General features: G+C 40.2%; 1 protein-coding gene across 3 annotated transcripts in view; it reads left to right on the top strand.

Annotated features, from left to right (window-relative positions):
• Window positions 1–3,818: 3,818 nt before the first annotated feature.
• LOC131431057 (serine-rich adhesin for platelets-like) overlaps window positions 3,819–14,567 on the top strand; it is a 482,585-nt gene continuing 471,836 nt past the window's right edge. For all 3 annotated transcript variants that reach the window (XM_058596523.1, XM_058596516.1, XM_058596531.1), the window contains exon 1: window positions 3,819–4,785. The gene's annotated coding sequence lies outside the window, so the exon portion shown is untranslated. The remainder of the gene's footprint in view (window positions 4,786–14,567) is intronic.

The following is a 14,567-nucleotide window of genomic DNA, read 5'->3' as shown; positions in this document are numbered from 1 at the left end:
AGAATCTGAACTCATGAAATCTGTATTCTCGCTTATTCTATGACATTTGCGGAACCTAAAGTATCAGTAATAACACATTTGAATATTATCATTAAACACCCCTCTAAGAGAACAGAATGCAAACAAACAAGTGCGACTAGTCGGTTACGTCACTTATGCGATTGTATCTTTGAAACGAATCGTGTTCGCTATAACCCCTACGATTTTATCAATTAATCTAATACAAGCTTTTAAACGCGTCTTTAACGTATTAAAATGAACTGCGAATTGTCAGTTAATTTCATCTTCGAACTCGATGTGTTTCGAATAGTAGCTTTCATTCTAGCAGGTAACTAGATTCGGATCCGCCATGTTCGAGATATTGAGCGAATAGAAAATTTTTGGTAGGTATATATGCAGACAACTTTCGATCTCGAAGAGCTCACATAGTTTTGTATAAATACGAAGTGAAAACGCAGAAAGTGCTACTGTATAAAACAAGCCTTTTTTACTACCGAAAAAATAAACGTATTCCTTCATTTGTGGTGCCATGTCAAGACAGATCGAGTGCTTGATAATCTCTGGTAACGTATGACGGTTCACCTTACGGTTTAATTAGGTTACAGTTAAATTAGGTCAGCTAGTTGCTCGTTATGGCTAACCTTGCACAAACATACATCCACAGCTAAAGCAAAAGGAGATTCTACAAAACTGGCAAGTTACTTTGAGATAACAATCGGTAATAATATTGTGAAAACTGTAAATAACAGATCGGCTGAAAAGTTCATATCGTTTCTATGAGAGGGCGCCACTAGAATTAAATCCATACCATTTTCAGTTAGTACCAACCTTCAAAAGATACGTGTATAAATTTGACAGCTGTCTGATTATTAGTTTGTGAGATATTGCATTTTGAGTGAAGCTACTTTTGTTATTGTGAAAAAAATGGAAAAAAAGGAATTTCGTGTGTTGATGAAACACTACTTTTTGATGAAAAAAGGTGCCGCCGATACCAAAAAATGGCTTGATGAGTGTTATTCAGACTCTGCACCGGGCGAAGCAACAATTCTTAAGTGGTTTGCAAAATTTCGTACTGGTCATATGAGCACCGAAGACGATAAACGCAGTGGACGTCCAAAAGAGGCTGTTACCGATGAAAACGTGAAAAAAATCCACAAATTGATTTTCAATGACCGTAAAGTGAAGTTGATCGAGATAGCTGACACCCTAAAGATATCAAAGGAACGAGTTGGACATATTATTCACAAATATTTGGATATGAGAAAGCTTTGTGCAAAATGGGTGCCGCGTGAGCTCACAATCGATCAAAAACAACAACGAATTGATGATTCTGAGCAGTGTTTGGAGCTGTTATATCGAAATAAAACCGATTTTTTTCGTCGATATATAACAATGGACGAAACATGGCTCCATCACTTCACTCCGGAGTCCAATCGACAGTCAGCTGAATGGACTGCACGCGATGAACCAAACCCAAAGCGTGGAAAGACTCAACAATCGGCCGGTAAGGTTATGGCGTCTGTATTTTGGGATTCGCATGGTATAATTTTCATCGACTACCTTGAAAAGGGAAAAACCATCAACAGTGACTATTATATAGCGTTATTAGAGCGTTTGAAGGACGAAATTTCAAAAAACGGCCTCATTTGAAGAAGAAAAAAGTTTTGTTTCATCAAGACAATGCACCGTGTCACAAGTCGATGAAAACCATGCTGAAATTGAACGAATTGGGCTTCGAATTGCTCCCTCATCCACCGTATTCTCCAGATTTGGCCCCCAGTGACTTTTTCCTGTTCTCAGACCTCAAGAGAATGCTTGCTGGAAAAAAATTTAGAAGCAATAAAGAGGTAATCGCTGAAACTGAGGCCTATTTTGAGGCAAAGGACAAATCGTACTACAAAAATGGTATCGAAAAGTTGGAAGATCGCTATAATCGCTGTATCGCCTCTGATGGCAATTATGTTGAATAATAAAAACGAATTTTGGCAAAAAATGTGTGTTTCTATTAAACGATACGAACTTTTCAGCCGAACTGTTATAATATGGTCATCATGATTCTTAGATTCAAATGAATGGTTTTTACTGAATTCTATCCGGATTGAACTACCAATTCCGGAATTGAAAGAGTGTTAAAAAATTTCAAACCGTCATTTAGAGCGATGACTCAAAACTATCTCGAATTTTAGCTACCTGAGTTCTGTTCTACCGGGTCCCAATTCCTGGTTCTGGAAGTGGTCAAAACTCCAAAATCGAGATCATTTTTTTTTAGGTATAGCACGTCCGATTTTAAGCCCGGGTTGGTGGTTCAATGCATAGGGCGCTGGTCTTACAAGCCAGTTGTCGTATGTTCGAGCCCCGACCGGGAAGGATTCTTAGTGTCAGTAGGATCCATAGTACTAGCCATCCAATGATTCTGTACACTCTGAATCGGCTGTGAAGTCTGTTGAAACAGAAAAGCGGGAAGATAATCCTAAAAATTTGGCTCAAAACTGCTTCAATTTGTACACAGCTCAAAATACCTTGTGATTTTACTTCTTAAAGATGCACATAAATGGAGCGTCACAGTTCACGCAAACTTACATGCAAGGGCATGTAAAATTGTGTGGTTTTGAAAATTATGTGACCTGAAATTCAATGCTATAAAAAACAAAAAGGTTCATATCGACTTGAACCGATAATCATTGGATCTCAAAGTACGTCCGTTATTTAACTAAGCCACAGAAGCACATGTCTGCTTGATAGATAAATGGTACATATCAATTCATACAGTCGCACTTGCTAGCAAAATGTAAATTACAGTCGGAGATTGTAAAATTCATGTAAGTGTAGAATCATTGCGAATGGTATTTTTTCGTAATTTGCTATAACGAACACACATGCAAAGTTTCATGCAAGTCGAAGAGGGTCGTGCCAGAATTTTGCCATTTCTGGATGATTTGGCGTGGAATTGCTCACATATCACTCTGTAATTTAGGAACCGTTGGTAGAGTTGGAATAAAATTCAGGAAACTCCAGTGATGAAAAGTTTTGTGCTCTCTCCACAACTACATACCCCTTGCCAAATCACCAATTTTCGAGCAATTCTCGTGATTTTTCATTTGTATCGATAAGCAAAGTGTAGTAACTAAGAAACTAATAGTTTAAATCGCTTGATAATGAAACATCTGTCGTCCGTGTTGATGTTTGGTGACCATGAAAAGTCATCTGTTTAAATGAAAAAAATTAAAAATAAACCCACACCGACCTTAATTAGCAATACAGTCATATTGTTGTAGGAATTACTTTGTAATTGATACCCGGAGAAGGAGAGAAAAACGCTGACAACACAAGTAAGGTGTTTACATTTCCATCGAAAATATCATCGCATTACGTACGGAACGGAAATTTTCAACATCAACAGCATAAAAAAAAAGAAAAGAAATAACAAACATAGCATTTGCATATAAAGCACCAGCTCCATTAGAGCGAAGAGGGGCAACAGCATTTTCCACTGGCTACTCTCTGAATTAGGTCATGAAAAATAATGTTACGTTAAGGCTTAATTGATGTTATGACGAGAGATGCTAAGATGCTGTTGCTCTCTCGTGAGAAAATCTCCGCTTTCGCGTCGTCGTCTTCTTCGTTACAGAAGGCATACTGCTGTTCGAGTTGAACTGCCACCGTGTGTCCGTCGGTGGACAAGTTTCTGGTGCGCGCGCTTCCCCCACATGCTCTCGGGGACCAAAATCTCTGAGCACAGGATGCGGATCTATGCTCCGTTTCATCGGTCGATCGGTCGGTCGGTCGGTCGGCATGTCGAACCAGAAGAAACACCAGAAGCCACACGGTTCGACGTCGTTGCCGACGATGTGCTCTCTAGTCCGCACGGTTTTGTAGACGGTCGCGCTCAGTTGCTTCAGTTTGTTTCAGAACATCATCATCATCATCCCAAAAGGGCCATTGAAGAAGTCACAGCAGCAGCAGCAGCAGCAGCAGCCACCATTAGAAACAACCAGCAGAGTGAAGAATAAGAAGAATGAAAAAACGGCGGCAAGTTTAATAGTATTTTCCAGTGTGGTGTACGGAAAACTGTGTATAGTTTGTTATTTTTTTTTTGTTGTTGCGCGGTGTCTGACCGTGGAAAGACGATTGCTGCACAAGTTAGAAGTTTTGATCAGTCTACGAGGTCGTGCCACGTCCCCACGTGGATGCAGGTGGTAATCCGATGACATCCACCACCACCACCACCACCACCACCACCACCATCGCAACCGGAGGAGCAAATGGGAGGAAAAACTCCAATCCTGTTGTCGCCATCGGATTTCTTCGATCGAGCAGAGAAAAAAAAAGTGTGAATAAAATTGTTTAAAAAATCAAAGAGTGAGACAAACGGCTCTACGAGGAGTGCTCAAAAATATCTGTACATAACTTACCTGTACGAAAGTTTTAGTGAATGAGTTCAACCCAAATTGTCTATCCTAAAACATAGCTAGTTAAAATAGTTGTTTCAAAACGGAAGAAAACGGAAAAAAAAATCTTTCCGAGTGAGTTTCCTAGTTAGAAGAATAATACTTTTTTGCTGATAAGACACCTTTTAATCTCCGAGAATACCTGATGGTTAGTGAATTGAAACCACCACCATATTGAGTGAAAAGTGTGAGTGAATCGAAACTGCTTTTTTTCCCGACGGACGGACCAGATCAGACAGACGAGACCGACACAGTAGTAGGATTAGCTGCCGCCCCGCGTCCTCCTTCCCGACCGTTGTTTTGTGGCACATTGCGACTGCCGACGGGAATACGAGATGTAAGTACTGACGAGCCTCGCGAGATCCTGGATAACGATAATCCTCGGATGGTGCTGAAAATCGGTTCCTGAATGCCATGCAATGGCGAGTGTTTTTTTTTTCTTTCTATTTTACCATACCTCGTCTGTGTAATCGCAGTAGAAATCGATTTTCACCTGCAGCTGCTGATGTGCAGAGGAATGCCAGAATGGTCTTCTGGTGGAGGTGAATCTTCAATCTCTGCTAAAACAAACTCGGCAAAGGAAAATTTATGGGTCACGAGCAGCACAAACACAGTGTGCTAGAAGAAAATTGTAGGGGAGTTTTTTTTTAAAGTGATAGGTTGTGAAAAATAAACATGATTCTGTTAGGTGGACAATTGACGTCATGGTTTCCCGATAACGGTGGGACCGTTATCGGATTGACAGAATTTTTACGACCAATCGTCATCCCTTCGCTATCAGCTTCAGCTTGTTGTTGACGTGACGTGGGGGTTCGAAACATTCATTCATTGATCCTCGACAGAAAACGGAACGAACTTCGGTCCGCTGACGAGAGGTGTCCTATTTTTAATTTCTTCCCGCAAATGAAAGGATTTTGTTGCACCACCGTACTCTGGCATCCGTCAGTGGTTTGGGGTGGGGTGGGTGGTTTCGCCAGATCCTCACGGGGCTACATTGACAGGTTTAATATTTTTGCGATGATGAGTGTGGTTTTTTTTTGTTTGTGTCGCTATCCTGAACAGGTCAGTGAACTGTGTTCCCATGTGTACCGTGGCATGGTTCCGGGAACTATTTTCCCCGTGAATCGGACAGATTTGGGATGATAGAGCGTCACGAATCGCGAGGAATGGTTTGGGTGTACCTCATGCTGCTGTCACGTGATGTGGTTCACACGTTCGCGACGGTCTGTTCGGTACGGCACATATTCACGGATTTATGCTATTTTTTTGTGCTGCTGTTCGGTATTGCAAATTCTGCTGTGCAGAACGGAACACGATATGCAACGAGTAATAGATATTGTTTGTAGGTGTACTGCCCTCTCCGGTGATGCAAAAATATTCGCTGTTGTTCCGTGGAAAATATTGAAATTCAATTCCAGTTTCATCGGAATCGGTATCCAACAGCTTTTCCTGTGGTTGCGCAGGAATTGATCGAAGTGCGGTGACCGCACAGAATGCCTCACAGCAGGCTTTAGATCCGGTTTTATTTTTAAATTCATTTTAATCCATTTTGATGGAAATCAAAATGAATTCCGAAAGCTGTCCTGACGCATTCGTATAAATTAAGCTGTTTTAATTGTAAATCCTCTATGTTTGTTTGTACATTGTCACTATTCACGTGCTAATCACAATTCAGTCACTGCTTATGACACTCATCTGTGTCAAGCCTTCCCATTTTCCTATTCGACCATTGTTTTTTGACACATCTGTACTACGCAGTTCTAACCACCACCTCTCGGAAGCAACCCTCCGGTTAGGTGTCTTCGTTACTCCAGGCTAGCTCAATGGAAACATATTTCAATTGATGGAAATCTCAAAATCTTCATCTTTCATTGTCATCCATTCATCGAACCATGTTCGTGTACATTCTCGAAACAGTTTGAAACAGTTACTCAACCGGTTCGTGTCCCATCGATGACGAAAGGGAAAGGTGATAATTGGAAGGGGCCAGATCTGATGAGTATAGCGGGTTCGGAAGAAGTTCCAAATCAAGCGTTGAAATTATTTCTTAGAACACTTTTGCTGACTGATGGAACAGCATTATCATGCTGCTGAATTACTTCGCCGTTTCTAGGAAAAAATTTCTACGCTTGATTGGCAATTTTTACCGAACCCGCCATTTTCACCAGATCTGGTCCTTTCCAATTATAACCTAACAATGGAAAATGCACCTGAATAACTGTTTCAAACTTTCGAGGGTGTACGAAAATGGCTCGATGAATGGTTGTCAATGAAAGGTGAAGATTTCCTTCTTCGAATCTATTCTTTCGATGAAGGGTGGGGTTTTTTGCATGATAAAAAGCATCATTCGAACAACATTTTGTAATTTTTTCGTGGAAAAATATTGGGAAATAAGTCGGTGGAGAGGTATTTTTGAAACGCTTCTTAAAAATCATGATTTGCGGTGTCCACTGTATCTCAGCGCAGACTGATAAGAAGTCAACAAATCAAAGCAGCATAGATAGAGTAGATGTTTTTCTAGACCCCAACGTTTCTGTTTGATTTTTTTTTATTTTTTTTTATTTTTGGTGGCTGTTCAAAGTGAAAACTACGATTTTTCACGAAAAAATTCGCCATTTTGTAGCTGTAAAACCTCCCCAAAGTAACAAACAAGGAAAAGGAAAACGTTGGGATCTGGTTTTTTATATGTAGGAAGTGTGTGCAAAATTTGAAAAACATTGGTTCAGTAGTTTTTGAATGACGATGGACACGGACTTTCAAAACCTGCCTTCGAGAAAAACGCGTTCAAAGTTTTTTGTTTATAAAATCCATTATTATTTTATTATCCAAATTTATTACTCAAGGGTCTAACATTTTCACAAAATCATATTTTTTCTTTTGTATTCTTTTATAATGAAACATTTCAAGAATGATTTGTCAAGTTTTTAAGTCGATCGAAGCAGAAATCTTGGACCTGTGTGCCGAGCTTTTATCTCTTCGCAGTATGAGATAAGCAAAGATAAAGGCCCATAACTTGCCGAGTTTTCTCCGATAGGCTTGAAAATTTCACAGAAGATTTATGAAATGTTTTATTATGAGAAAATACAAAGAAAATAATAAATGATTTTTCAAAAGTGTTAGACCCCCCCCCCCCTCTGTTGAAGCGTGCACTAAGCGGCTCAATTTGAACTGCTCTGCACTGACGAGTCTAAGACGGAACGTAAAGAAAAGTAAAAACGGTTCTGTGCCCTAAGCACAGTCATAGGATAACCCCTAAATGATAAAACATTTCAATATTTTATTTCAACAAAAAACAAAGAAAAAAATGATTGAAGCCTACGCGCCTATACTTCTCCACGGATTTATTTAACAATATTTCTCCACGAAAAGATTACAAAATGATTTTTTGTATTATGTAAATCGTTTGAATTTATTTTCTTGAACAATAACACCAAAGACAATTCGCAAAACTGCTGTTGTTTTCCATCCCTTAATAGAAACAACTAGAAAAACATCTTGTTTTTCTTGTTCATATTTTTGACGACTTTTTTTAAGCCAGCGTCGGACAACGCTCAATGTGTCCCGCATTTTGATTTATGAAAACTGTTTTCTTTTATCCTCTAACGCAAATTTACAGGTACATTAAAAAAAAGTTTTCTCTCTTCTTATGTTGCTGTACAGTAAAATAAGAGTGTCCCCTTCAATGCGTTGTTCAAATTGATTATTTGTTGACGGTAGCGGACGATATTGACCGATATTCGCCGGGCTCAATTCACGAGAAAACTTATGATCTGGCAAGATAATTGCAACTGCCGACAAAGTCGAGTTTCATAACAAACAGCTTACCGGGTAGCTTCCCGGACAAAAGTGCTATAAAGCAATTGGTCGAAGTGATATCCCCAGAAAGTTCCAATGTTTTGCCGATATATTTGCATTTAGTAAGTACAAGATCAATCTGGCAAGTTATTTGCAGTTGCGGACAAAATTGCCAGATCAGTTCGTTTTTACATCTTCAACAAAACCGCTTACGTTCGGGAGAGCAGAAACTATGTACAGTATTGTGTAACAGTTCTTTTACTTATATTGAATGCGACAGAGATAAAGAGACTGTGGAACAAAATGGCCAATCAACCGACAAAGTGTCCAAAATATGATGAATGGTATTCGGAGAAAAGCTCGAGATTTCATCAAAACCTCACTTTTTTTCCTTCAAAACTCGTTAAATTACCTTTATTTTGAGTATTCGAAATCGTCATTTCATTACCATTGTTCCGAGATAAAGCAATTAACAGATCGGCTGAAAAGTTCGTATCGTTTCTATGAGAGGGCGCCACTAGAATTAAATCCATACCATTTTCAGTTAGTACCAACCTTCAAAAGATACGTGTATAAATTTGACAGCTACTTTTTGATGAAAAAAAGTGCCGCCGATACCAAAAAATGGCTTGATGAATGTTATCCAGACTCTGCACCGGGCGAAGCAACAATTCGTTAGTGGTTTGCAAAATTTCGTACTGGCCATATGAGCACCGAAGACGATGAACGCAGTGGACGTCCAAAAGAGGCTGTTACCGATGAAAACGTGAAAAAAATCCACAAAATGATTTTCAATGACCGTAAAGTGATGTTGATCGAGATAGCTGACACCCTAAAGATATCAAAGGAACGTGCTGGACATATTATTCACGAATATTTGGATATGAGAAAGCTTTGTGCAAAATGGATGCCGCGTGAGCTCACAATCGATCAAAAACAACAACGAATTGATGATTCTGAGCAGTGTTTGGAGCTGATATATCGAAATAAAACCGATTTTTTTCGTCGATATATAACAATGGACGAAACATGGCTCCATCACTTCACTCCGGAGTCCAATCGACAGTCAGCTGAGTGGACTGCACGCGATGAACCGAACCCAAAGCGTGGAAAGACTCAACAATCGGCCGGTAAGGTTATGGCGTCTGTATTTTGGGATTCGCATGGTATAATTTTCATCGACTACCTTGAAAAGGGAAAAACCATCAGTAGTGACTATTATATAGCGTTATTAGAGCGTTTGAAGGACGAAATTTCAAAAAAACGGCCTCATTTGAAGAAGAAAAAAGTTTTGTTTCATCAAGACAATGCACCGTTTCACAAGTCGATGAAAACCATGCTGAAATTGAACGAATTGGGCTTCGAATTGCTCCCTTATCCACCGTATTCTCCAGATTTGGCCCCCAGTGACTTTTTCCTGTTCTCAGACCTCAAGAGAATGCTCGCTGGTAAAAAATTTAGAAGCAATGAAAAGGTAATCGCTGAAACTGAGGCCTATTTTGAGGCAAAGGACAAATCGTACTACAAAAATGGTATCGAAAAGTTGAAAGATCGCTATAATCGCTGTATCGCCTCTGATGGCAATTATGTTGAATAATAAAAACGAATTTTGGCATAAAAATGTGTGTTTCTATTGAACGATACGAACTTTTCTGCCGAACTGTTATTCAATAATCAATGTTGCTAACTACTTTTCGATACACTCCTTATCATTGTTTCTTGATGAAAGAAAAACTGTTGATTTCAAAAGTGTCCGGACTTTGCTCCATCGAAAAAAACCATTTGTTATTATTTCTTGTCAATCCAGAAAACACAAATTGGTTACATTGATTGAAATTGTGTAAGCTAGCTGAGGCCGTAAGGATATTGTAGTGCAATGTGTTTACAGTTATGCATAATCATTTGACAATGAGAATGTGATTCGACCTTGTTGATAATTCAGAACAGTTTTTAGCCATGTTTACTAGTAATAAATCAGACTTCTTGCGTCTGTATGAGACAATGGATGAAACATGGATTCATCTCTTCACTCAAAACGAACATCTGAGTGGACTGCAGCCAGTCCTAAGTACGTCCTAAGCGGCTTCGGTTTTTTACGTCCTAAGCGGCTTCGGTTTTTCGAAGCGAATACTACATAGCGTTGTTAGATCATTCGAATGCAAAAATCAAGGAAAAACGACCTCATATGTCGAAGAAAAAATCACTGTCTCACTAAGCTTCACAACTCGATGGCAATGATGGTTACATTGAACGAATTACACTTCGAATTGCTTCCTCATCCACCGTACAGTCCAGATCTGACTCCTAGTGACTATTGGCTATACGTTGATCTGAGAGGTTGAGAGAAAAACGTTGGAATGATTGTACTGCTCTTGAAGGAGATAACATTGATGAATAGAATCTATGTTCGACAGTAAACAATGTTTTTCTTAGTAAGTCATACGACTTTTTTAGTGTTTTTTTTAGGAATACGCTTTAAAACGTCGTTCATTCTTCTTTTGGTCCTGGCCGAACCATGAAGCACGAAACGAACGAATTTTTGTACGAGCGCTTGTACGAAAAAGTCAAATCGACTAGGTTGCATAACTTGATTTTTCAGCAGTTGCCAGGCACTTCAAAAACGGTTCAGATTTTTTTTCTTACGCTCCAGAAAAAAACCTGACTGTGGCTGTAACGAATGGAACACGAAAGCGAACTAGGTGACACTGTTTCAAATTTAGATGATTGGGTACAGATTGCTATGATGGAATGTAGTTTGCAAATGTAAAAAAAAAAACTTTACCGACCGTACACAGCGTACATGTACGGTGATTTGGTCAATCATTCATAGTAGCTTAGTTGGGAAAGTAATTCTACGCCCAGAATCGTGCGAAAGTTCGAAATTCTTTCTGATTTGCAGCACCATGACCTGGACATCCTACATGCTGCCATTTTTTGTCACTGTCGATTCATCATAGAAAACATTCCACTCATCGTTCGGTCATTTTGAGCACAACCTGTCCAAATAGAAATCATTTGCGTGCAGCAGTTCCCCTTGAAATATTTCAATGGAGTCCCCTTATGGTTTGTGCCAAAGATCGCAAATCATGTCCACAGCCACTGGCTGATGCAAAACTTCAAGGTTACCTTTGGCCAGCAGAAGCGGAGGGATGAAAAAAATAGAAAACAATAACAACAACAACAAAAACAAGTAGCAGCCGTGGGACGTCGTCGAATCGTTTTCGAAAAAACATGGAATAACTCTGAGACAGTGTGGGAGCGGAGTGGCGAAGCAGGGCGGCGGGGCACATTGTGTCTCGTGCTGGCAAAGTGGCGATAGAAAAACAACATTTTCTTCATCCCATCGCCATCCTCAACAAATGACCAGGCAGAGGCGCACGCCACCACCACCCGTCACTCGCCGTCGTCGTCCCACATGGTGAATTAAATCTGTCGCAACAAACGAGTGGCGGCGGAGCTCATTTTGGTTCCCGAGATAAACAGTCGTAATTTATCTCGACCTAACCTCAATTAATCATCATTGAGAATAGTTTCCCATCCGGGGGGATCCAAACCGGGCGAAGGAACTTACGTTGCGCGACGGTCAACCGACCAAGCAGGACTGTTTGTCCGCTCGCATGTCCCTGTCTCTGTACAGGACTGGTGAAAAATCCATTACCCGTTTTGGTTGTTTTTTTTCAGTACCATTCGAGAACCAACCGCACCTCGCACCGTAGTTACTTGCCGCCATCTCTTTCCGTCTCGATGATAACAAATTGAGTTATATTTAACCTCACTTTTCACCGGTAATTAATTTATTTTCTTGTTTTCCCATTTATTCTCATCAGCCGGGTCTTGTTTTTCGAACTTACTGCCTCTTTGCTGGAGCTCTCTCGTTGCTTGAAGGGTTCGGATGATGCTTTTTTTTTGACTTCCCCCCCACTGAAGGAAGCCACTTTCATTTCAATGCGGGGCAAAATACTAAACGGAGGAGAAAGATTGAAAATTGATCCACTTGGGCTTGGGAATGGGTTTTGGGGCATGGTAAATATGTATGGCCCCCCGTTGCTGTTCCGACGAGAGAGGGTGAGGTTCGGCATCGAAAATGTTTAAAAATGCAACAGTTGTTTATTCATCATAAATTTTTTCCAGTTATTGTTATTGTGTTCGCTACCCAAGTTGGTTCTGAAGTTACACTCAATTGAACTCAAGCTAATGTTGAATTTGACATTTCTGTTACTGTTTTCAAGTAGTATTTAGCCTGGAAACCCGTTGTTTATTACAATGTTTGCAAATTACACCGCATATTTTTTTTCCCGGATAGCTTTAACTGAAATCCGCACTTTAACGTGAGGCGAACGCTCCCGTTTCCAATCCCAAACTCCATTAGCCGGCCTGCATCATTAACCGAAACGAGCGGGTAAATAAATCATAAACCGGGATTACACGCATCGGTGATGAATTATTGACCATCGGTCGGTTGGTTCTCTCTTTCTAGTTTGCGTCGGTGAGGGAAGGGGCACCGGAAGGCGTCAACAATAGCGATTAAAATCCAAGCTTTGCTCTGACAATCGGATTTTCTCTGCAAACGAAAGGACCAAATGTCTATCATTATCGCTTCATTGTACCCTAAGCTTGTGTTGACACAGGGTGGAACTTGAAACAGGGAACCTACCATCCCTCCGATGGATCCTGAATGCGACCCCGGTTCTCCCCGTATCACACCGACATCAGTGCAAATACTTTGATCTCCCCACGCAAGATGGACGTTCGGTCCGAGGTGCGTGTAGTACTGCGATAAAGGCGATTTCCATTTGTCTATTTGTGGTCTGTTGTATCTTTCCCGGCACAGAGCCCAGCGACGGACCTACGATCGAAGGTAGAAGATAATCAATTGCAAACCGTCTCTCGTAGCAGCTTCCTTCAACCCACTCGCATCGATTGACCACATTCGACAACTTCGGTACGGGCCGGTAGGAGCTGTTTTCTGTTTTCGATGCTACCAATAACGAATGTTTGCATTTGAGGTATTATTGGAATCGCTTCATTGCAAACATGTACAATCATGTCCGTGTGTGTGTCTGAGATTGGGTGTGGGTCCTAGTTTTCGTCCTTCCCTGACACCGACAGTTGAAGCCTATTGTGGTCGACCCTAATTAATTACATTTACATAATTTTCCTCAAGCCAAAATCGTTGGCTTGTACACAGAAGCACCGGAAGCAACTTTTCCGAACAAGTCTCATGCCTTGTGTGCCGCTGAGCTGAGGGAAAAGTTTCTGCAAGACATGACCACATCAAAAGATTCCCTCAAGAGAGGAAACTTTGCCTGAAATTGAATCCAATTTCCTAAATTTTCACCGATGGCGTCGGGGCAGTATTTTGCGATTTTGTCGGGGTCAAGCGTGAACAATAGGACAGGGACCCATTTTTCATCGGAACCAACCAAATTATTTCATGTTTATCAGTGTTGCTGCAAACGAAACTCGAAAACTTACCGAAACAGGAACAAAAAACTGACCGCGGACTTGTGTTATGGGAGAGGAAATGTAGAAACTATCACCCTTATTCTGAATAACGTCGTATCGTTTTTTCGCTCGTATTTCATTTGTATTCCTCATAACGCTAGCAAAATCAAAAGTAGCTATGATTCGATCGAAAAATCAATACGTCGTTATTCAAAATAAGGGCGTATGTCTCTGCGTTGAATATGCACTACACACCGGGTAGCAATCTAGCACTGATGTTCTTTCTTATGCACGTCAACAATATTGAAGGTTCTTAATAATGTTTCAATCTGTGTTGGTCTTTAAAAACCGCAGTTCGTTTGCTAATAAGTAACAGTTTAAGTTTTTTCAGTAATCAGTTCAATTTGAACTGCTCTGCACTGACGAGTCTAAGACGAAACGTTAAGAAAATTAATAAGTAATTGTTCGCGGTACGTCAGTAAGACGTCACACTGCGGACTAAAACGGTATTTTGCAAACAACATTAACTTCACGTCTGATTAGTAGGTTATGTTGAACCACGAGTTGGTATTGGTAGTTAAACGTAAACTGCTAATACACTGATGACTTAAAGACGAAACGTAAAATTAAATCCTTTGGAATAGTTTTTTATGTTCCTTCGATATTATTCGAAAATTTTTGTGTTCAATTGTTGTTTAAGACCATTGTTCATTGTTTAAGAAATTAGAAAACTTCTACTATGGTTAGTGAAAATTAACTTCCGCGACCGTCAGAGCGCGTTGCAATCACAAAAAAAAAATGGTTAATACATAGCTAGGCATACATTTCAAATTTCAGCAACCATCTGTTTTGTTTTGACACCAGGTTTTTGTATACGTG

This window comes from Malaya genurostris, chromosome 1 (genome assembly GCF_030247185.1).
Source record: "Malaya genurostris strain Urasoe2022 chromosome 1, Malgen_1.1, whole genome shotgun sequence".
NCBI classification, from domain to species: Eukaryota; Metazoa; Arthropoda; class Insecta; order Diptera; family Culicidae; genus Malaya; species Malaya genurostris.
Note: the sequence above shows the minus strand (reverse complement) of the source record. Positions and strands in the feature narration are given on the sequence as shown.